General features: G+C 39.9%; 1 long non-coding RNA gene across 1 annotated transcript in view; it reads right to left on the bottom strand.

The window, feature by feature from the left end:
• The window catches only part of LOC130149368 (uncharacterized), a 43,257-nt gene extending 21,142 nt beyond the window's left edge, over window positions 1-22,115 (bottom strand). Inside the window, exons 1-2 of the long non-coding RNA XR_008821891.1 lie at window positions 22,004-22,115; window positions 6,001-6,063 (exon numbers count right to left, since the gene is read on the bottom strand). This is a non-coding gene — a long non-coding RNA (uncharacterized LOC130149368). The remainder of the gene's footprint in view (window positions 1-6,000; window positions 6,064-22,003) is intronic.
• Window positions 22,116-24,928: the final 2,813 nt, after the last annotated feature.

Here is a 24,928-nt window from a genome sequence, read left to right as displayed (position 1 = left end):
TCCCTGTAATTAGAGTAATTATATACCCTACATGCCTATATCCCAAGATGTGAGGACGCTAGAAAAAGTAATTTGTTTTCATGAAAATCTTATTAAGCTGCTTCATTGGTATTAATCTTTCCCTGTTAAAAACTTTGTTATTTCCAATAATTGAAGTCCAATGCATTGTGCTTTTTATATTGCAAAATCCATCTGTATTTTGCCTCGGGGCAAAAGGTCTGAAGCAGCTGTTAATGGAGAAAGGTCTAACAGTATAAATCATTTGAATTTCTCTTCAGTTTGATTCTAAGTAACAGCTGCTTTAGGCTACTTCACAGCACATTATGTTTGTAAAACAATGCAAATTGGGCTGTGTTTCAATGGTTGTCCTGTTTGTCTGGTGAGTGTTAATTCAACACAGTGCTGCATTTTACTGTCATATTTATAAAGAACAACTGATTCCTACCTTGGGAATTCTCTGTCTGGATGTTTTCCACCTTTTGAAGTATAATAAGAGATTGACTTCAGCTGGAGTAGATGATATTTTCATCCCATTGAAACGTACATATCTGATCAAATTCTTTGCCCCTGTTTTCCTTGTGCAATCCAGTTAAGGAAACAGAGTGAGTGATATGTGTTGCATATAGCCTTCCCTTGTGCACAGATAGTTACAGGGCAAACCTGAATGGAACATCGCTGAAAATATTTACTGTACCCAATAGTGACCTAAGTCAAAGTAGCTGTTTTTGCACAAGCGTCCTTTACATGTTTCACTTACACTGAAAGGATAAAAAAACCTAAGATTTTTCCCCTGTCTGATTTATTAATTTGTATTCAGAAACCTGCTAAGAGTAAATGCTTCACTTTACTCTTAGTATATGGCTAGGATTTGTGCCCTTTCTATTTCCACAGTTTTCTTTTAATTTGCTAGTTTCCCCCAACCAGTTTTAGACAGTTTATTTTTCAGCTAAGCTTGAGGTAGATGTGGGTAACCATTTGAGAATAGTTTTGCACATTCTGAGTCAGTTTTCCCATCTTAGATTCATAAATTCACACATCTTTGCTTCTCAATGAATTTTCGGTGTTTGTTTCTTTGAATAGTAAAGAATTCCTACTCTTTGAGAAAATATATATGTAACACCCATGCAGGTAACAGGAGTTGGCAAATGCTTTAGTGATGCTACTGTAGTTGATGTCACTACATTCATCAAAAATTCTTAACTTTGCTTACAATGTTTTTAGACATCCAAAAGCAATGCAGTGGCCAATATATGGTCAGGAAAACAATAACAGAGAAGCTCTGGTATGTCTTGATGAACTAGTTAAATCAGCACTTTTTTCAAGAAGATATGGTCCCCAATTGCTAAAGCTGGCAGAATAGAGCATTTTACTGCACCTCAGCTGTTCCATTGTACAGTTCTATACATGAGCTTAACTTATCAACAGAAGTTGTTTTGCAGTAAGATACCAGATTATGAGCAGCAGCAGCTGAGGTGCAGCAGGTTTTCCTGTATCTGGAACAGGAGCAAGAATTTCTGGCAAAGGGTCAGTAACAAACAGCTGGGATAGGGGGAGAAGAGGCAGTAAGGTCTTAGCCACCACAGCTGGTTGCTCAGTGAACGTGAATCAAAGCCTTGAGAAAAGCATATACTCAAAAATAGTTTAATAGTTCATGAAGCACCTGTAGTCTGAAATACATTCACAGAGAATATTTGTTGGACAGCTGTAAATGATGAACAAAAGCACCCTTATCTACTCTTGGATCATTTGCACAGAGAAAAGAAGGCTATGTCTGTAGTAAAAATTATTCTTTATGAAGCTCAAGGCCTTGTACCTGAACTTTGAAGATAAAATATTTTGAATGGAGATGACTTTTGTTGAGTGTGTCCTTGTAACCAATATGTCCATATCACTTTGCAAAATGCAATACATTTGAAGTTATGCAAATGGCACCATGGCACCTGCCCTTTACAGTGCTGCAATAGTTTATGAGGAAATACCACAATAGGAGTCAGAGGACATTGAGGAGAAAGAAAGCTATGACACCAGCCAAAAAGAGGTCTTGGTGTCAAAATACTCCTGTTTTTCACCCCTGTTCTGATCATTTCCTGACTCTCCTATACGGAGAAGCACTCACACTATTTATTTATCGATTGACAATCACATCTATAAAATACATGCCCACTGCCTAAGCATCTGGGTGGATTTACATTCACAAAAAGCCTAATAAATCATTCACAACATATTGCCAACAACTGCTAGAGAAAAGAGAATCCCAAAACTAATTAGTATCCAAGAGCACAAAAGCCCTCTAGAAACTTCATTTCTAACCAATTTCACCACTAATTCTGCTAAGATAACAAGCCTCATGGATTTTCTTAGGAAGAAGCACAGGGAAACAGATAAGCTTTTCTGTGAGCCCTGAAGGCTAGCAGGACTAGCAGTCCAGCTGGGAAACAAGTTCTAGAGCTGAGCATACTTCACAGCAAATATTTTCCTGTCCATTACTGAAACTGGAACTGGCAAAAGAAATGGTCAGGTGAACTCAATGGCTTAAAAGATAAAGGAAAGAAGAAAACAGGTCCCAGACCATTTAGGGCTTTGTAGCTTATGCCAACATGTTCAATATAATCATTCCACAAACAAAACTTTTATAGAGTGCTTTCATAAAAAATGCACTCAGAACTAAGAGTAAAATGTCCATGGAGTTCATATATAAAGCAATAAAAGTAAATTAGTCATGGAGCAATAGAATAAGGTAAAATAAAATCAGATTTGCTTATTTGAACAATTTACAACCTGGAAAATAAAAGACAATAATTTGGAAAAAGTTTTATGCCTTGACAATAAAACCTTTAAACAGTCAGATACATTATCTTACATTTAATGTGAGGGCAAGCAAGTTGAAAGCTGTTTAGAAACCTGCAGAACTCATTGACTTCTACAGTAAGAATTCAGCAGATGAGTAAAATTTATAGAGTTCTGCTGGTGTAGGCTGGATGCTTATGACCTTGTGACACATGCCACCGAGGGTTTAAGCTCAAGAAGCTGACACTGTTCACAGACTTGAAGGGTTCCTTGCTTGGTGGATTGCATTCCACAAGTGCTGGGGTTCCCTATGTACTTCAAGCCTGTCAGGTGCAATACTATTCCAGCAGGTGTTTCGCTTATTTGTCTCATTAGGAAAGGGAAACTTTCTTTGTCCTGTAGAGATATTTTTCCGAACTTCCTTTCTGCCTTTTCCCCACCACAAACCATTATTGTCTAATGGGAAACAGCCACGCTGTTTGGTGGGGGGGAGCTGAACAGTTCTATCACTTCACCAAAGATGGTGGAAACTCTTGTCCTTAGTTCTATGTCAGGGTAATTGTGATGGAGAAACATTTTTCAGAATGTCTAAGGGGAGTTTAGAGGACACTGTTGATTTCCGGGAAGAAGGTGAAGAATCACTAAGTGTGTGCAGAGAACACAATGGAAGGTGAGAAGGAAAATTAAACTACTTCTACTCAAGCCTGAGGACATTCAAAATGCGTATCTAATCAGGACTCAGATAAAATTCTAGTTCATATAGAACATTTTACTTGCTGTGTATCTCATTCAAGAAAATCTCAGAGCTCCTGCTGTTCAATAGTCTGTAAATTCTAAAATATGGGAGAATCCAAGAATCCCCCTCCCCAGTGACATAAACTTCATTATTCCCTCTATTAAACAAAAGACAAATCTTATTATATCCCATGTCTGCTGATTAAAATCAATACCGCAAGTACAGTCCCGACAGTGCAGATGGGGCCAAGCTAAGGAGGGCCTGCTGGGAGAGGTTCTGCTCTATTTGCTTCCCAGCTCTGTCATTCTTTGTTAGGTTTTTACTCAGCCAGCAATTGTCTTTTGGACAGTATTAAAGAGCCGGGAGTTATCTATGCATTTCTACTCAGTGTAGGACTATTACATAAAAATGGCAGAACACACTTACTCAGGGCATAGTCAGAGCACTCTTCGTATGCAGGCTTGTGGCTTACTTCATGAAGAAGTTGACATGAGGTTATTTATTGTCTGTTTCCTAGAGATAGAGCTCATTGTTCTGAGATGACACCTTCAGCAGCACAGATTTTGATCACATAGTTTCTGTGTGGTCACAGACTTTAACTTGAGATTTCCTGCTAACCAGACTGATGCTATCAACACATTGTCTTCAGCACAGGGATTTCTACTTTATTTTCTTGCTTCTTTTTACGGTGAAGTTATCGTTCCTACACAAACAGCAATAGGAGGTAATTGGAGACATGTTCCCTAGCAGTGTGAATGGCATGGGTGTCTTTTTTTGCTTTTTTCTGCTGGAGGTTGGTTCAAGTTGGCACCAGTGCCACCTGAAGTGCAGAGCAGAGTCTGTCGCCTGTGGAACCACCATCTGTTCTACCTGAAAATTCAGCAGGAGTCTCGCTGTGAGGTTCTTTTTGTTGGTCTGCTTCATCAGTGTTTCAGGATAGGGAAGGACGTGCTACGGGTAGTGGGTGGCACCACAGAGCCTGAGGACTTCACAGGTCCAGATGGGCTCCCAGGAGGGCACCATCTACCAGCCCCTTATGAGAAGGGTCTGAGGCACTGATAACCCCCTTGTGCTTCCCAGCACACTCCTAAAGCAGCTGCGCTGCCTGAGACTTCACAGAGAAAGTTCCCCAGAGTCGTGAATATAGCTCCAGGGTCTTAGTCCAGTAGTCTGTACTGGTGAATAAGAAATGATGTACTGATTAAAGGTGTACAATTTTAAGTAATAGTCACTCCTGGTTTATATTTTTTTTTCTGTGCACATCATAACTCCATGGATAGCATCTAAGGGGTCTATGTAGAAGGTATCTGCTACCACAGAAATGATCACTAAATCTTTGTTGTGCAACTAATTTCTGATCCTCCGTCAGATCTGCTGCTCTTTGTTCTTCAGAATGTGGCTCAGACATCCACTGAGATCAGCGACCTTCAAAGGCCATCCAAGAGTTTTCCCAAAGGACAGATAAATCAATCTACCAACACTGTCAGAAAAGTAAACTTTACATCAGTAAATTACATGCACTGTGTTTCTTCCCATAGGATGCTTGTGCAGTCCATTGAATGTCTGCTCCAGTGTGTTATGCAAAAGCATCACTAAGACCAAACAGAATATTCCAGTGTTTGAGAGTGTCAAGCCATCTACATTTTTAGAATGTTAAACTGTGATTAAGATCTTTGCTTTTTGTAGAGCCATTTCCAAAGCTCTATCAAAAACGCTTGTAAAATATATAGATGCATACTCTTTTATCAGCCTTCTGGGATAAAATTAAATTTCATATAGATCTGTGCACCTCTTGAATTTTATGAATCCAGGCACTTTTTCACAAAGGACAATCACAAAAGTGATCTTAACTAATTTCACCCTATATAAAGTTAAGTGTATATAAAGTTATGTAATGCCAGAAAGTGGGCAGATGCGATCCCTGTCAAAAGAAAGGAGGCAAGTCTAGTTGGCAATTTGTCTTATTCTAAACTGGATAGTTAAGTTATCCTGGCAGAGTACCTCTCTGGAAGTACCGCACTTTACTGAGTATAGCGGGGTTCCAGGAAAGATTAAGACCTCCTACTATTTGACAGGTGCAATCAGTCCTAGCTCTAATAAATGCAGTCCCTGGTTTACACACTTAGAACGTCCCAAGTATTATTCCTAATATTGTATCTCTGTTTTACTAGGCCAGATTTATAGATTTGTAACTTGATGCTAAGACATTAATCACGAGATGGTACTGACAACACACTGTTAGCAGCTGGCAAGAATGACCAGATTTTTTTTGCAGTATTTTGTAAAGTTAACAAGAAATTCATTGCGGCAGGAGGCAAGGACTGATCTTGACTAAAGCCAGAGCCACTGCAGATGTTATCATGACTAGAGTCATGCATATGAAAAACATAACCCTGAGTTCACAAATCTTAACAGCACCTCCCATGAATCCTCCTAGGCCACATTTAAGATTTTAAGTCTACAGTTGTATATCTTACCATTTTCTGCAGGAGGCTTCAAAACACTTCTGTGTAAGCATCACGTTTCATGAATTCATCCACCTGCATAAAGATAGAGGAATATATTCATAGGAACACAGAGCACTGAATGCATCAAGTACTTTGCAGAGGAAGCAGACCACACTTCAATTTACTTACAAGTGAGTTAACAAAACATTGTAACAGAGGATTTATTAAAATGCAGAATGTGAAAATGGGTAAGAATCTGATTCTGAAAATCGCTGAGTGCCTGAAAGGCTGTGTGGAAATGATAGATACTGTGGGAAATATGAAATGCTGTGCAAAAGCTGCACTACAAGAGTGTCTGTCATCATGGCACTGCCCATGGGACTAAATAAATACAATGGCTGCACTCACTTCCATTGCCTCTGATTTTCCTTCTTCGGTTTCTAAGATTGAACTGAATTATGTTTTGTGCAAACACTACATTTTCCTTCCTTCAGATGCTTTCTGATATATCTGCCAGTGTTTGTCACTGTAACAATTTGTCAATAAAGAAAAAGGAGGTGTAGTATCTTAGTCCTTGCTGCAATATTTCTTAATAAGGCTCTTTGCTCTAGGAAGTTCAGTCAAATGTTAACTACTATGAGCTACTGAAGTGATAACAAAACAAACAAATATTTCAGAAAAGCTTTTCAGCTCTGGGACCAAGTCTAGGATGTGTCTCTTTTGTGACAAGACGGGTTCAAAGCTTATAAACAGCCATGACACTAGTAGAATCAGGTAACAAGTTAAAAAGTAAAAAAGAAGCCTCATGAAGGTTTCACATTTTCTCATGTCACGTCTGCAACATTTTTCTTTTTCTTCCCTGCTGTAGATGAGTGTATTCTGTAATTACAGAGCTGGCAGGACATGGTGTAGATACCTGAGGAGAAGCGTTTTGCTGCAAACTGGTGTTGTGCCATCCTGAACACTGTTGTAGGAAAAGCGATAGATCTGGTGGACCACAGCAATGGCTGTGACACAGCTGCTTCTGTGCTACATAGATTGTGTTAGGATGAAGACTATGTGATAGCGTGTCTTCCATCTCTCCTGCTTATATTTTGCACAATCTCTTTTCCACATGGTAAGTTTTTTATCTGCACTGAGTGAATATTGTTCTAGCTTGTTCCTTGTTATTGCTGTGATTGAAACAACATTTGAAAATTCAACCAGATCTCCAGAGACTGGACACTGTATTTCTGTAATACCACACAGACCATTTTGTATTGTTAAGAAACATGGACAAACTTAAGACAAATTCTTAGATCAAGCCAAGACTTCCAGTTAAAACTCTCCACTTGTAATGCTGAAGAATTATTACACCTGTATTTACACATACAATTTATTATTTTAAAGATAAGGCAAGTTAACTGTAGCATCCAAAGTAACACCATTTTCTCTAAACAAAAAATAGGATCTACTGGCAGCATCTCAAATACTTATTCTTTACTGCTGGCAAAAATTGAATTGTTTAAATGATGACAAATATGTGCAGTTTACTTTCAGCTTGCTCCTAGTGATTAGATCTGTATAGTAGCAGTTAACCACTTTTAACTTGTTTTATCCCTGTTAGTATTAGGAAATGAGTCAGCCTATTTCCAGTTGGACAGCAACAGGAGATCGTGGAAGTTGGGAGAGCTTCTAATTCTTTCATTCAACATGATTCAAATAGTAAACTTGAAAAAAGAATAAAAATCCTGAAGTCATTTAGGCATCCATGGCAAAGAGTAAAATTTCATTTCTGTTCTCATGTGATTCACTGTGAAGACAAAAGGACTAATATTTAAGATTGCCTCAGTGACTTGGGAATTGTAGAACTTATTTTTAAAGGAAGTTTGTGCAAACATACTCTGTGCTGTGGCACTCTGTGCAAGGACACCCCAAGTCTGGGCTTTGGGACTTAAGCCGTTATCCTCATGTAGCAATGTGCTGCTCTGTGAAGATACAGCAACCTGTACAGAGCTACTCCAGGGATCTCTCAGCTGAGTTCCCTTGATAATATAGACATGATGTCAAGCAGTTGCATGACTAAGTATTATCGAAAATCGATGGGGTACTCATTTCTGTTTCCAGTAAGGATTCATATTACCGTAGCGTAGACGTGCTTCTATTCCTTCATCCTTTCACTGGAAAAGCTGACAAAGACTTCAAGACAAGATTGTTAGTATCTTTTATACTGTCTCAATGCTATATGGCCAAAGTTAGTAGGAATTATACAGTGGTGTGGGGTAAATGTTTTTTTTTCCATGGGTGTAATTATGTTCCTGTTTGCTTTCATTTCTTTTTTTCTGCTTAGGCTGCTTGCATATGTACCTTTATTTTCTTTCCTGATGCCCTGTATTACCTAACTCTAGAGTACCTTACTTTGTGGATCAATACACCTACTGGCCAAAAGCATTACAATTTGGAGACCTGCCCCCTGATGCACATGATGCAGTTTCCTTGCTTCCCAAGTGCTGGAGGCTACACGTCAGGTGGTAACTATGGTCAATGGTGAGACAATTTTAGAGTTCACTTCATCTCGTCCCAGAGTAGAAATCTGAAATAGGCCTGATGAATAAATTTGCCTTTGGCTCTCTATTGACAACCAAGGCTGTAAATGCCCACTTTCCTCAGCTCATGTGTGGATGGGTAACTTTGAATGTCATGACTTGTGTTCATTGAGGCTTTTTTTTTTTTTTTTTTTTTGGTTAGTCACCGGTTTAAAAATGTTTCCAATGAGGACAACGGTTGCTAATGTGACTGTAAGCCAATGGTCAGGATGACTGTGTCTGATCTGGGCTAGATACTAATTAAGTCTCCCAGTTTCTTTTATGTGGTTCATGAGATCGGACTTCAAACAACAGCTTCTTTGTCCTGTTCCAGAGCCATGCCTGTTAAAAATGGTACAATAGATATTCCTGGTACAGTAAATATTCCATTCACTAGTGAGCTGAACATCTTTTTGTTCCTCTTATCATAAAGAGAGATTGCTGGTAAGCCTAAAATTGGATCCATTAGTTCTGCGTTTTCTGTTTGTGAATGTGTATGCACTTGTCACACCACCCCTCTGTTCTGCCTGTCCACTCAGTTCTTGTAAGTAGATAGACACTGAAGTAAATGTTATAAGGGTCATGCTCCCCGAGAGGTCCAGGAAAGGAGAGTCTTGCATACCTCTCTACCTTGCCTGCACACAGAAGCAAAGGAGAGAAGTGGAGTGGCAAGGTGATGTGACTCACATATATCTGCACAGAGATTATGATCAGTCCACTTATTCCTCTGGGTTTGCTGTGGCCATGATACCATGAGAATAGCTGAATTTTAGCAGTACTGCACTTGGTCACTGGGAGGAATCTTGCTTCTATAGGGCAGTGGACAAAAATAGCATTCTCAAATGAACGGATAGTTAAAAATGGGACCTGTCATTCTTAATAATGTCAGTTTAAACTTGAACTCAGGGCTTCTTCAAAACACACAGAGCTATAAATGCCACAACAGATTCACATTTAGCGGGTAGCTGGCAACCACAGCATACAGAGGCAGAGTGCAGCTACTGTTTTGTGGCAATGCAACTTTATTACAGAGCTGCTTAATGTTATGCAGGGAACCTGGAGGGGGAAAAAATCACAAAGGGTATTAAAATCAGGTCTGCTGGGAAGCTCTAATTATAGCTGTTGCACAAAATGTTAAGGCCTGTATATAAGTCAGCTTCTGTGTGCCTGTACCTCTTGCCAGCACAAAATGTAAGTACTTTCTCTCTTTGCCTTTCTCCATTTCATAGTGGTCTGTAGAAAGGTGAAGAGTATTGTTTCTACAGAGGCAAGATACCAAAATTTTGTTCTGTGCTACCTGTGGTTGTAGAGATTGGAGGAATCATGGGCAGTGTTCAGCCTTGTACAGGCGTGAGGCTATGTATTAAAGAAAACACTTAGAAATCTGTGAATCATTCCCCAAGCTCCAGCATATTTTCTAAAAGCACTTCCAAGAAGATCTGTAGAGACTTAGAAAAATTGCCAGTACATTTCCGGCACTTGAAAGGCATTCTGAGACATAATATGAAAACAACCAAAGGTGTAAATTTCCATCATAGGAGATGCTCTGGACTACTGAAGAAGATTAAATGAGATGAAATATATCTTCTTTGTGTATGAGGTATAGACCAAGCAGACCTTAGAAAGGTTTTTTTGGGGTGGGGTTTTTTTGGGGTTTTTTTTTGGGTTTTTTTGTTTGTTTTTTATTATTTGTTTGTCTGATTTTTTTAAAGATCTATTAAGACACACATGCACACACACACACTGCCTCCCACCTGCTAAAAGATCAAAAGAAAATGCTTGAGACTATAGAGAGGTGAGATACAGCTTTTTTTTTTTTTTTTTTTTTTTTGCTTGTTTTCAGCACTGGACAGCAGAGTGAATGATTAAAGTTTGTTGCATGAAATTAAAATGTCTGGGATATAAAGTAGTGCAATCCTTTCCTTAAACAGAAATCTTTCTCATGATAGAATGATAATGATATGCAATGTCTATAACAGCAGTCTTCCAATAGCAGTTATCCACCCATTGGTAACATTGATAGGCAAAGCCAACCTTGTATCATGGTGTAATTATAGCACATACAACATATTTAGTAAGTTTAAAATTGTGTCTTGTGTATCCTCCCATGTGGTGACAGCAGGTATGTGAGACACACACAGGGGCAGGGGCTGAAAAAGCCAAAGACTTGGGTCTTTGCGTTTTGTCCAATAGGAAAGACCAAATTACATCTTGGCTCTGAAGAATATACTGAGAAATTAAACTCCATGGTTGAGACTAACTGATTCACAGGACATGTGAAAGGGAAGACAGCCAGGGGGTTGCCCAAAGTCTCAAAACAGGTGAATCTAAGACTTATAGAATAAAAAAAAAATCTGAGTAATCTTCTAAAAAATATTGAAAAAAACAACAGAGAGATTTTAAGGTACCTTCCCAATTAGGTGACCATCCGCATACAGGACTGTTATTTCTGCCAAAGCCTACAATGCATTGGTGAGTCTAGCTTAAAATGACAGTAAGGAAGAGTGACAGATGCTTTATCTGCTTGCTGAGGAGTACAATCTTATGGAAATCTCTGGACCATTTGAAATAGTTCTGTGTTACCCAGAAACTATGTTGCTCTCAGTTAAATACCCTTCTCCATTTGCTAGGGTAAGGGAGAAAACATACTTCATTCTGAAGTGAAAGCAGGCTTTGTTGTACCCCACCAGGAAACCAAAACTGTGTTCTTGATAAGGAATTCCTGTTGGGCACTTTAACAGCTCAAAGTCAACCACCATCTGCAGGTCTCTGAAGCAGTTTCCTTCCATCAGATGAGACAAATAAAAATCATACAATCATCCAACCTCATTCCAAATGAGGCTGCTGCTGACAAATTGGAAGCAATATTAAAATAAGGGGTCTCCCACCCCACTGGAATTAAAGGTTGAGTGGAAAAGAGTACAAAAATAGCAGAGTATATACTGCCTGGGAGTATAAGACATCACCTATATAACATTATTCCACTACTCCAATGGAAGAAGACTTGGAAGAAGACATCTACTGACCCATTAAACCTAGGCAAAACCATGTAGGGTGGGCTTCTGGCTAGTCTTACAAACTTATCCTGGGGTACTAGTTGAGGGGTATTCCCAGGAAGGTTTCCTTGTCTCCAAGGAGCTGCTTGGAAAAGGAAAGATGAAGACATAATTCCTGAAGACATACCTGGCACCCACTTTGAAAAAATAACCTTCCAGAATGCTGGACAGATGGCAATCTTAATGAGAGGAGAAGCTTCACTATGTCTACATTAACTTGATTGGGTGCCACTTAATGACTTTATTCATCTATTTAAATCATCTTGCAAAATCCTGTACAAGCTTTATACTGGCAAGTGGAAGAGCAAGGCCTTGTTGCTAGTCACATGGGCTTTTATTGGGTCATAACACATTTTGTGACATGCTCTTCATTTATACTCTTCCCTTAACATTGAAAAATCATTGTCACAATAATGAGCTATCTAAAATCAAGACTAATTGAGACAAAATGAAAACCAGATTGACACTTTGTTCAGACATTTCTAGCTTGTTTCCTCCTTCTTCCCACCCGCAGGGAGGTAAGATAAGGTGCAAGTACAGCAGGGCACATCTTCTTGCTGACCTCTTATTCCTACAGGCAGTTTGCAGGTGGGAGCATTCATCACCTCAATTCTCGTCCCTACTTGTCAGTTCAGGCATGGGAGATGCTGGGCATACAGCATCCTTCTCCCCACTTCTTTTCTTGGATCCAAAATGCAGGCAACCCTGATGTCGGTGTATTGATTTAATAGTGGCTGCAGGAGACAGGACTTCAGTCTTCTAAGAGACAAGTGTCTTCTCAAAGGGCCCTGTAAGTTCCCTCTGTAGTTGAGAGGTACAGGCATTTCCAAAGGATGATTCATATAATCAAAAATTAAATGTGTAGAATAGATGGGATGAACCCTCTAGAGGAACAATTTTCTCTGCACTGTCTGTTCAACTAACCTAGATGACAATTTCAGACTAGATGCTTGAATTTTACAGGGTTGCAGTTAGCTAAGGTGAACCCTATCTAAACATAAATTCCAAGGACACAAAACAGTATCTAGAAGAGCACTTTAAACCACAAATGTGGCTGAGTTAAACCTGTATGCCTATTGAAATAAAATGGGATTTGGGTGTGGAGATCCATAAAGAAATTTTGGAAATACCAGTTTAGCTAGTGGAAGCTGGCAAAAATCACCATCCAGTAAGCACACATTTACAGGTTGATTATTTTTCCCTCTGCAGATGAGTCATTTACATGAGTAGTCCAAGAACTATAGTCCTTCTTTTCCTGTTCAAACATGTTCTCTGTAATCCTTTCATTTTCCTTTGAGGAACAACTTCAGTGCTTTCTGTTTTCTTTAACGAAGTTGTTGCTTTGATTAATGATTTAATTGTTTAAACAGTTTGAAAATGTAAAGACTGCCTCTAAGCCAGGGCCTGTTTAATGAACAGCAAGAACAAAGAAGCTGCAGTATATGTTACAGAATTGTCTTCATTGTGGTGGCCCTGGTGAGATCACCAATTCCCTTGTCCACCTCTGCAGTCTAGACATTATTTCCCGTGGAACAAACCCTGAGATCTATACTCAAAATTTAATCAGGAGAAGGAAACAATAATGGCCCTGAGAACAACTTCTGGAGCAGCCCTGCATAACCTGAAGCTATTTTGTCTTCCCTGCAGCAGCGTGCTCCATTTTGCTTGACATAATGATAATGCTCAGGAAAAGGCAACACTGTCAATCCTAAGGAAAGCTGACCCACATCCCTGTCTACCCGCTCTTGGAAGCGTGATGAGAAGGTTTCACTCATTACCTTTACCTCTGTCTTTTAAGAACGATAGCAGCATGAGAGAGTTTTTAATGAAAGAAACGTTATACGTTATCTCTGTGCTTTTAAGTCACACCTTAAATCCCCTGCCCATTTCTTTTTAGGTGACATTGGCCTCCTTCTTTCACAAAGCCTCATCCTGTTTTATCTCCCCTCCCATATTTCTTCTTCTCTGCATTGACCTCTTGCCACAATGACTATCCTCTTGCTTCTGTTAATTGAACTTTGATGGTGTCGAAATAAAGTTTCACTGTGCTGGTGTACTGCTGTGTGCCACTTTCCATAAAAATATGCTTTTCTCTTTCTTCTCTTCAATGCTTCTGTTATTTTAGTGCTCAGTGCTGTCATCACTTTACTTGCTTCCTCCAACTCGCAGCCCAGCAGAAGGTGAGAGAGGCAGTCAGCTTTCAGCTCAGGATGACCACTCAAATATATGGAAAGAGCTGTTTTGTTCTTTTTCTCAGAATCAGAAGTGCTGAGAAACGCAGAGCAGGCACTGTTCTGCTCTGCAGCTCACTGCAAGGTATGGTTTGTTGGGCTGATAAGAGGCTCTGTGCTTGCACATGAGTAGCTCATGATAAGGGAAGTGATTCAGTGCCCAAATGTCCTATTATCAAGAATGTACAACATGTAAAAGAAGTGTCTGCTCCTAGACAAAGATAGTGAAGTTGTTAACAAAACCCAAACAAAATAAACCTGCCTATATTGTAATTAAAACCACAGGAGATAATGTGAGTGTTATGCATTGCTTGGACTGTAGCTGTAATATAGGTGCTATCTTTTGCTTTATTGCATGATTTATTTCATTTTTATCTGCTTAAAAAATACTCATTATGGATGAGCTGCAGGAGAGTGATTTTTGGATAGACATGGGTCAAAATTAACACATAATGAAAGGTGACCTTTCAAAAGGGGGATTACCTATAAATAGCAATGGTTATCCTTCACAGACTTCTGACACAAGCCTGCCAGGAGTATGAAAAGGAGACCCTTTCCACCAGTTCCTCCAACATTATTGCAGATTGGCACATGATACATTTTGGCCATGAATATCTGAAGAGAATTTGCAAGGGATCAAGCAAAAAGCCTTAGCAGCTGGCTGGCTGTCAATATTCCCTTGTGTTTAAAAATTAGCTCAGAGCTTCCTTCTCTTTCCCCATTAACAATGACACACACTTCACTAGAAAGGAATATTAAGATTTTATGTTTGAAATATGTCACTTTGGGAGCTCATTTATTTAAAAAATTAATTGTAGCAATTTTTAAAATTAGCCAAGCAGTGTCAGCAGAGTATATTCAAACCCCAGAGGGCTTTAGTATCAGGCTGCAGCTCTTAACTACTGTTTTAACTTCTGCTCTGCACCATGGATGGATGAAATCCTTTATTTGGAATGAGGAAGAACTGGTATTCCTGGTAATTTACTACTGTTAATCTAAAAGAAGTGAGTAAATTAATCAGGAAAAGATAAAGTCTGTTCTGTTTGTAATGCATGTTCGTTACTTTTTTGCCCTGTAGGATTGTTATAAAATAATATTTCAGAGTTCTTATTTTGTGAACCTTCGCCTGAAGGTCACTCTGCAAAGAGTCAGTGCATAGATGATGGTTTTAAACAGTCAGATGTAGTCAGTGTCTGAACGCTTCTGTACTTTTTGGATGCTTATGTGTCTGCATCGCATTTTCAGGTGCATCCTGTGTGCAACCAGAGATCGCCAGCAGCCCCTCCACAACAGGTAAAACTGTTCCGTGGTTCTGACTTTTGTGGCCTCATGTACTTAGGATAACAATTCTGAGAAAAAAACCAACCCAAAGCAGCTTGGTTGTTGTTGTTAGATTCATATTGGGTAATTACATTGTTTATTGTCAGTATTAAAATGATGATTATTAGTGACCAGGATCTGTATACAAGACCAAGGCCATGTACTACATACTGTTGGTAAACAAAGTAAGAGATGGTCTTTGTTGGAAGGCATTTACAACCTAAATAGACATTCAGACAAGAGGTGTTATTATCTCCACTTCACAGATGGTGACCAAGATATGCTGATATGTTGTGCCAAGGGATAGGCGCAAATGTGAGGGGGCAGGGAGGGAGCAAGCCAAGCGCTGAAGCGGGGTTACCAGGCTGCCCTGACCACGACCATGCTTCCTCACTGCACCTGCTGCAAACCTAACAACTACCGGGTTTCCCTCTGCTCGAAGACAGGGAATGCATGACAAGCAGCTTCCTCTTGGTATACAGCAGCCCTGGTTTTGCCCTCACAGTTGATTTCTGCCAAGCGGTGCCAGGTTCCTGTTTACCCAGGAAGTATTTGTTACTGGTTGGCTCCACAAAAGAGATATCCGTCTTGCAGATGTTTTTTCAATGCACATTTGCAGTTGTTTCTCTGCTTTAACATCATGATCTGGAAGCTGCTCACTCTGGATGTTTACAGCTGTTGTTGGGTTTAACAGCAGTGCTTCATTCAAACCTTTCTGCAGCCCAGAATTCATCCCTGATTATTTTGTGGGGAAATGTCGCCTTTAAAAAATTAGGGTTCTTAGAGATGAGTTAGTGAAAAAGGTTATGTAACATCGTGCTGGCACTAGAAACAGACTCTGTGACACAGAAGATAGCTTGCAGTCCTGTGTTACTGCTGCCTATGAAACAACGACTTATTTTCAGTGCAACACTACTGAGCATTGCAAATTCTCTTCTGACATGAAAACCCCCTGAACGGTGACACGGATCTCTCTTTTACTATTGCTATCGTGTTTATACTTACATGCAACTCCAGTCTGGGATCAGTGCCCTATTGTGACCTCTCTCACAAGGACAGATACAGAAAATCATCCCTGTCCTGAACTACCAGGAGAATAGGAAATGTCAGCAGATGCTAACTGCCAATTTACATCTCCTGGTTTTCCTTCCAGCATAAAATTGAGGGTAGCTTTATCATGCAGCTGCCTTGCTGCTCCACTCTAACTGGCAGGTTAGTTTTTAAATGTGATTTATAATGTGGATCTTGTTTCTGTGTTGGAGTGCTTTTGGATTACAGTATGGAATTTGAATGTGTCTAAATAAAGGGAATGCAGTGGTGGTGGTGGCTGGGAGGCAGGGATTATATGAAAGCTTTCAGGATGCTCCGAGCAGTGTGTTTCAGTAGCCAAGGGATTTTTATGGGCACAGAGGCACAAAGTAACCCCTCTAATCCCTTTCTCACTGGCTTACAGACTCTGAAGAAGCTTAATAATTACAGGGGAATGCAGTCAAAGTGTTTTTAAGGACATATGTGCAGAGGCTTATGTTAGTCATTTCCTAACAGCGAATGCACTGGCAGATTCTCAAGGAGAAATCTCAGTGCAAGTTCTCCCTTCTCCCACCTCCCCAGCAAAAAGATGACGATTTACACTTATACCAAAAAGAGGCTTAACCAGTGAGGACATGAGGGAATATTTCCCAGCCTGTAGGATTATGATTTTTCCACAGCCACACCATGCACCCTCCTCTTTCTGGTGAAATACAAAGTGTGTCCCTGTTCTGTTGAGCCCCTGAGATGATGGGCTTTTTTCAGTGAAAAGGTCAACAGAAAGCTTGAGTGTTGCCTTTAACTTATTATCCTTCTGGAGAAGTATTTCACCTTATCTGAAATTACTAGTTCAGCTGATGGTGACTCTGCTTCTTATGTATCGCTACACATAAGTATGTCCCTTATACATAACTGCGTGTGTACTATATATATGCATACACAGGAGGTGTCCAGGAACTGTTACTGTGCTCAGCTTTTAGTTTCACAGCTGTGTCATTTCTGGAGGAATCTGTGCCCCAAAGGAAAGATATGGTGTTACTCCCTCACCCTGGAGAGTTTTTGTGATTTTTTTTCTTTGACAGTCTTGCCCAATTCAAAAATTATGGCACAGATTTTCCCTCATTCTTCCTCAATTATCACCTCCTAAGAAAACTGGGCACAAAAAAATTACAGCGCCATGAAAAGTTTTTTTGAGTGTTAATGGTAGAGGAGGATAGGAAATGTATACTTGCTTTATGGTGCATGCTAATGCAGTACTTGGCATCCCACTGTTGTTTGGCATATAAACCGCAATAGAAATGAAAACACTTATATCTCATTGCATTACTAACTAAAAATGGCCTATTTTCTCAGCTTTCTATCAAAGATGAAAGTTTTGTCCATATACTTGCCATTTCTGTAAGACACTCTTGAGACCTGTAAATTCATATTAAAAATATATGATGTAAGAATTAAGCTCAGCTGCCTGGAATTTCTCTTTTCAAATCACAATATTCTGCCTGCATCATCAAAAAAGACCCTAACTAAAGTCTTGATCTTTTTCTCCTGTGGAACATGTTGCTCATGTTAGGACTGCAAACTAACTTTGGTTTGAACCCTTAACATTTGCTATGCTAGATCCAGTTTACTGTGTAAGAAGGTTTTAGATGAAACAGTATAAACTAATCCAAGATCTGTCTTTCCAGTTTTGATATTTAGCAATTTCTGAAGACAGGGTGTTTGCCGAAATGATATGAACCTGAACCTTCTTTCCTGTGAACCCAAACTTTTTTCCTGGGGGAACTGACTCCCCTTTTACTTAATGATTTCCCACCAAAGGGAGGGCAGCCTGATTCGTGTGCTCTAAGCAGTTTAGATTTAAGCTGATTCAGCCAATCTCGGGTTTCAAGGTTGGAATCTAGACACCAGAATGAAGTTATGGACAGGTGGGTCACAATGCATACTGAGACCCTGGTTGGCTCCATATGAATGTGGGTGTCATTGCACTCACGTCAGCCTCTTGCACTCTATCATGCTTCTTTCTCTTGCTTTGCATAAAAGATGCCAGAGACCTTCTTGACAGCAATGGAAAAGAGAAAGCTTTCACCCTGCAAATGGGAAGGTCTCCTTCCCTGTGTGGTGGCTACACATCCACCCTTCAAACAGAGCTTTGAAGTTCTCTGAAAGCCTTCAGAGAGCCACAAACCCATCGCTAATTTTTTGTGGATGGCATAGAGTACCTTCACAGTATTTGAGATGAACAGGTCTATGCTACTCTATAGTGTCCTATTAATACACCCCAACTCATGCTAATATGGGGTGCTACAAACTCTTAGTCTGACCTATCTAAAAGTTACTTACACTGAACAATGTTTCTTTCATAACTAGTTCTGTAGACTTCTGTGGAACGGCTTACTGTGGACACAAGTGGTATAATCCAGCCTTTCACATTCATAATTTGAGTTACCAGCTTAAAAAAAAACAAACCCCCCAAAAAACCCCAAAGAAAAAGAAAAAAAAAGTGTGGGATTTGGATTTTAGATGCCATTACCCCAAGGTGCTGGCTGTAATCGGGTTTTGTTCCCTTTGAATGTTTCCAGGAAAAGCTGCTCCCTGAGCAAAGGAAACATGAAAGATCAGGAAAGTGACTAATAACATAGAAACCTTAATGACACCTATCAAGTGCAATAACTGAGAACACTGCAGACTGTGGCAAGGATAACAAAATGGGCTGTTTAGCACAATGACTGCCAGCTATTGTTTTTCAAGCAAATGACTGAGACTTGGCAATGATTAGTCTATAACCAGAGGAGAGGAGAGGAAAAACACAAAACAAAATGTGAAAGGGACTGTAAAAACCCAGGAAATAAACCCCATAAACAGACTTCATATAGACATGAATTTCACTCCAGAAATTGTCAATGATCAAATTTACTCTTCATATATGCTAATAAAGTCAGCATGTTTGCACTGGGTTAAGTTTAATCTGATAAACTTGATCACAAATTAGCTCTCTTTGGCAATAAAGAATTATCTTTTACTGCTTGAATAAGTTCAGCCCTACCTTGTACACCTTCATGCTGCCCCATTGGCTTTGTTGGTAGAAGGGAGTAGAGATGGTATTTCCTGAAGAAATAGTCGTAAGCATTTGCAACAGAAAATCACCACTGATGACAACTCTCCAGACAGAAACAAATGTCATCCATAAACACATCCATTTCTGTGGTGTCTGTCTGCCCCAGCAAGGACCTCATGTTACAGTAGGAACACAATCGAAAAGGCAACTTGTCATTAAAATATTGATGGAATGATGTTAGTAGGAAGGGGAATGCATATTTAATAAGTGCCTAGATATTTTTCATGTACACAGGTGATACCAGATCTCTCAGGCTAATCAGAGTGAGGTTGGGTCAGTCCTTGTGAGGGAAAGGTTCCAGACAATACATGGGGATATCCTGTTGTAGCTGGTTTGAACATGTCTTTCAGTGCCTTGACAGGATGCAAGGAGCAGGGTAAGTGATGTCTTGATGTCTTCCTGCTAGGGACACTGTTCAGGTGCCTCCCCTCAGGTGGTGTCTCAAAAAGCTCATTTTCTCCATGACTACCTCCTTTGTAAGGAAACACATGCTTGAAGACGCTGCTGTTGTAGCTTTTGTGGGCCAACAGGAAGGCTGGAAGACATAATGCTCATTGTCGTTCCCCACCTGGAAGCTGGGAGGTGGCAGAACTCCTGATCCAGCAACATGACATAAGGAAGCCCCAGTCTGCTCAGAGAAAGCATCTGGGCAGGTAAGACAAAAAGCTCACTGTGTTCTGAACACCTCCTCACAGAGAAAGGTTAAGAACAACATAACCCAGGCTGTTAACGGCAATGAGCTGTAAAAGTTGTGGCTTCTGCATTGTGAAACTGTGGTTGTGACTATGATGTACAATAGAAACTGCAATTCCATCTTTGTCTGTGCTGGGCCTCCACATGGGACTGTAAAACTACATGTAAACAGATGTGCACACCTCCATGCTCTGGCTTCACAAAGGTGTGAACCGCAAGCAGCTGTTAAGTTTTACAGACATGACAGACAGCTTCCCAACACTTTGTTGTAGATGCGTAAACGTTAGCCTCTGAATTGTAAAATTGTCCTTTGTGTTAAAGTACATAAGTTGCCTCGTGTGCTGATGTATGTATGTGTCTGTGTGTTTAGGTACTTGTTCCTTTATTTGGCTAAAAATGACTTATAACACTTACCAACAGTCCCCTGTACATTTTTATTATTACCAGCTCTTCTTTAGCTCTCACACACCATGCATTTAGTATGAGTAATAAAGCTTACTTAATTGTTGCAATAAAGGCAACTTTGCATGCTTGAACTTTGATTTTGAAGGAGTTGCCATTATATAACTATATACTTTAAATGTAGACAATAAAGTAATGACTTAATAGAGAAGTACTTGGAAACAGTGGTAAACCTTATTATGAATGTCATCTATTGGTGACTAGAGTGCGTTGTAGATTGCTTTTTAGTCCTAATAACAGCCAGTGTGTTTTTCCATCTGAGAGCGTATGTTTCCTTTTAATACCTTAGGTAGTGAAGAGGAAAAAAAATCTATGGTAATGAGAAAAAATCAGCTCGGTTAAAGGAAGAGAGTATTTTCACAGAACCTGGACAAAGCTAAAGCACACTACAGGCAATTATTTGTAGTCCATTACATCCCAGGCAAAGCATACTTGCAAAGCATTAATAGTTACGTGTGCCAAGCCAGAACGATGCTTTCATCATAAACGTACTCCATGTTCTGGCACATCATTGCAGACACAAATCTCTGAGGATCATTATGTTATTGCTGTTCCCTTAAGATGTATTCAGTGATAATGTTGGTTATAAAGAACCTTAGAAAAAGATGGAAATATCACTATTAGGCCAACTTCTACATATATTGCCAATTTGCCATTTATAAACTCACTAAACTTTGGTTTGATTCATTTCACAGATGTTTATTGGTTTATAAAATATTAACAGGAGCAGTAGAAAATATTTGTCATAGAAATGCCGACAAGTAAGATGAAATAAAAGCAAACTGGAATATAATCTGAAGACCAGGAAACTTCTCTAGCTCCACCTTTTACCAGGTTATTCATTAAGGAATAATTGAGTCAAATCTGTTAGAAATAAGTGGAAGTGTAGGACTTTTGAGGACTCAAGTTACTCAAGCCACTAATGCCTGACTTAGAGCCTTTCCTGAAGTGAAGGCAACACAGTGGAGATATTTAGCATGTGTATGGAAACAGACTGGCAGATACTAAAAAGGGGCCCAAAACAGCACCTCAGCTATTTATTTGGCATGTTGAGATCTACAGAAATAACAGAGCAGCCTATCCAAAACACTTCCAAATGATCTGGAAGAGTAAATATACATCTAGTTGGGAGTATTCAATGCAAAATACACACTGAAGTTGGAAGAACTATAGAGCAACCACACTGTATTACATAAAAAAGCCAGTTTGGATTGCTCTCTGTGGAGCAAACACCCGTAAAGGAGAAAAATGCATCACATTCCTGGGCTTCTGTTTCATTTCCTGGGGTGGGCTGCCTCCAGTGGAAGGGGCAAGGGTGACAACACCTATGGTGTGGGCCAGGGTGACTGCACTGGAGACCCTTTGCTCCCAGCATTACACCTGCAGCCTATTGCCCCCAAACTTTCTCCTGGGAGGCAGCCATTAAATAGAGCCATGGTTGCAAGGACTATTGACCTGACAGGTGTCCCTGCAGTCCACTTATATTGACGCTCTCAGAAAGGAGCTGGGGTGCCTTTTGCAAGGGTTTCCTTTGCAAGACAAGGTGAAAGGGAGAAGACATACCTTCATATTCCTTCCTCCCTCTTCTCCTCTAGTCTTATTGCAAAGACCTGGTGCCACAGAAGGGCATGGGGGCAGAAGGATCTCTGACAGGACGGAGGACCAGGTCTGTATACAAAGGCTCCTCTTTATGTGTCTATCATGAGGATCACTGGCTCAAGGAGGAGCTGAGCTGGCTGCTACTAGATGAAGGGCTGCATGTGCTAATCTGCCTGAATTGAAAGGATTGAATAGCATTTTACTCACTGCTGCTCCAGATCAGAATAATTAGTGAATTAAAATGGATTTTCCACTAGGCAATGTGTTGCTGAGGCTGGTTGTAGAAGGGCTTTTTTCCCTTCTTGTTAATAAAAAAAAATTTAAAAAATCCAAGACAGCTGTCTTGTGAGGGATCTGTATTCAATATTAGAAAGCTACACAGCTGTGGAGTCTGGATGCTATCATAAGAATTGAATAGCAGAGACATGGCATTGCTGGAATACAACCCACTTTGTAAGTGTGCTGGGTGCTTGGAATGTGCATATCACACAATAAAAGTGCTGCTCTTGTCTGTGTTCAAAGCAAGAGCACCAATAGGCCTAGCGAGCTGATGTAATGAGATTCAGGCTGCCCTCAACAGCTGAACTATTCAGTTCAGCAAATGGATATTTCAAATGTAAATATTTATATGGGCCAAGGGCTCTTTGTTGCTCTGCTATTTTGACATTTTCAAATCCCTCAGCTTTACTTTTGTTGAAAAGATGGTCTATTTGCTGACGAGAAGAACAAAGGTCAGTGGCTAGTTATGCAGAGATGGTGTTATTATCACAGAAAAATACCAGTTCTCCCAACCCACATAGCTGTGGTTCCATATGCTTCAACATCAGAACCTACACATTGATGGGAATAATGCATTCCCCTGGTTGTTATAAGGAAATACAATAATAAAAAGAAAGAAACAAGTTATTTGAGGTCCTGATTAGATAGAATTAATGGTTCATCAGGAAGAAATGTTAAGTGCCTTTACCTTTCATTTCAGAAACATTCCCCAGCTGCTCTTAATAACCACTTGTTACATTTTGCAGGACTTGTATTCACTTTCAATTCCATTGCTATTGCAATTGTTCATTCATTTAACAGTATGCTCACCTTTTGGGTTTCACCCAATTTAGAGATTTAGGAGAGGTTTAGAAGACTTACATTTTAGCTAAAATTATTACTGTTTTCTAATCTCTAAAGCTTTAAAATCAATGCTACATTCTTCTTGATGTTACATGAGTGATTCCTTGCCTTTCTAAAGTTAGGTGTCACTGCCACTGCTTTTTCCTCTTTGTGTACCCCACCTCCTTCAATCTTCTGACTCCTCACCCCTTCCCTACTCTTTCCCCTTGCTATACTTTCTGCTTTCTCTCTTTTCCTTCCAGTTCTTGGATCACCTGCTGCCCTCAAGCAGTGTGCCTCTGCCTCCTTGCCTACCACCTTTTTACTGTCTTCTGCCATTCTTCTGGGTCGCTGCTAACTCCTCAGCCCACTTCCATCAACTCGGATCCTCAAGCAAAGCTCCTTAGTTTAGGTTTCCCCCAACTCAGTGCTAAGTCTGATTTTTCTTATTGCTATGTCTTATTAGTGGGAATTGTTGAATTATATATAACAGCTTCTTGGAAACTTGAAACAAAGCCTGAATGTTTACCAAACCACTCTTTGGCAGATGCCCAGATTTATATTCATATTGTTGGACTTCTGCCATGAATTGTTTTCTATAAAAATAGAATACCGATAGTTTTCCTGAGGAATATATACACCTGAAGAATGAATTCTTCCAAGACAATCAAAACAAATACAGCTGATATGGCCTTGCTGCTACCTGCTTAGGTGGGATGGGTCAAGTTCTGAGGATATCTTAGCCCACTTAAATGTCTGGGTCCTCAATATTGCTGGCTACTTGGTGTTGCTTTTGATGAGGGATGCGTTGAGGCATCATTATTCATATTCGGGTTTTTTCACTATGCAATTCAGAAACCAAGGGTTAAGCTTTCAGCAGGAGTCTAATTATGATTCAGATCTGGAGCTCTATTTGACTTGCAAACCAAACTGGGGTGAAACTGTTCCCTGCAGGATTCCTTCCTCCAGCCTCCGGCATCCTGTGTGCACAGACCTCTGCTCATTTCCTCCATTCATCACCAAATTCTTGGTCCTGGTAAGTGGTTTAGATTCTCCAGGCATTTAAAAAAAACCACCAAAAAACACAAACCAAAACATTGAAACGATCTTTTTCAAAGCAAAACCCCAGCTACATTAACTGCTGGAGAAAGGAAGTTCCTGAGACAGAGCTGTAGAATCAGGCTACTATGAAAGTAGATGGGAGGTCAGGAGCATGCAGATGTCCTAAGAACATATGGCAAAGGTTGGGACTGTGAATACTTGTATTATAGGGTAATTAATGTGATACAGAACCACAGTGTAATTGCAGAACTCCAGCTAGCCTCTTAAAAGAGGAGGTCTGAGGTAAATGACCTCAGTTCTTTTCCAGTGCCTCCAATTTTGCTCAGTTTTCAGATATGAAAATTTATGTCTTAGCATTTGGACCATGACTAACAAATGCTTTTTTGATGGATGTAATTGAATTTCCACATGGAGCCAGTTACATATTTTGTTAACATCTTACAATATGGTCAGGTCACAACTTGTGTTCCCTCTTAAGGGAATGGATTTGGAGAGATGTACTGGTGTGTTTGTGAGAGTAGTTCCCTGACCGTTAAGTGTATCATCATTCAGTTGAATGAAGATCTCACTTGCACACCCCACCTTGTCACAGATGAAGTAAGCATGGACTGCACTGCTCTTATCAGGAAAAATCATTCTCGAGATCATTCTTCCAGGTCACTGAGAAGCTCATGCAGAAGTTTCATTTTTTGTGTGCTTTCATATGCACTGGTGTGTTTGTGAGAG

Source organism: Falco biarmicus, chromosome 5 (assembly GCF_023638135.1).
Source record: "Falco biarmicus isolate bFalBia1 chromosome 5, bFalBia1.pri, whole genome shotgun sequence".
In the NCBI taxonomy this organism is placed as follows: domain Eukaryota; kingdom Metazoa; phylum Chordata; class Aves; order Falconiformes; family Falconidae; genus Falco; species Falco biarmicus.
The sequence above is the reverse complement of the archived record's forward strand: the minus strand, read 5'-3'. Positions and strand labels throughout refer to the sequence as shown.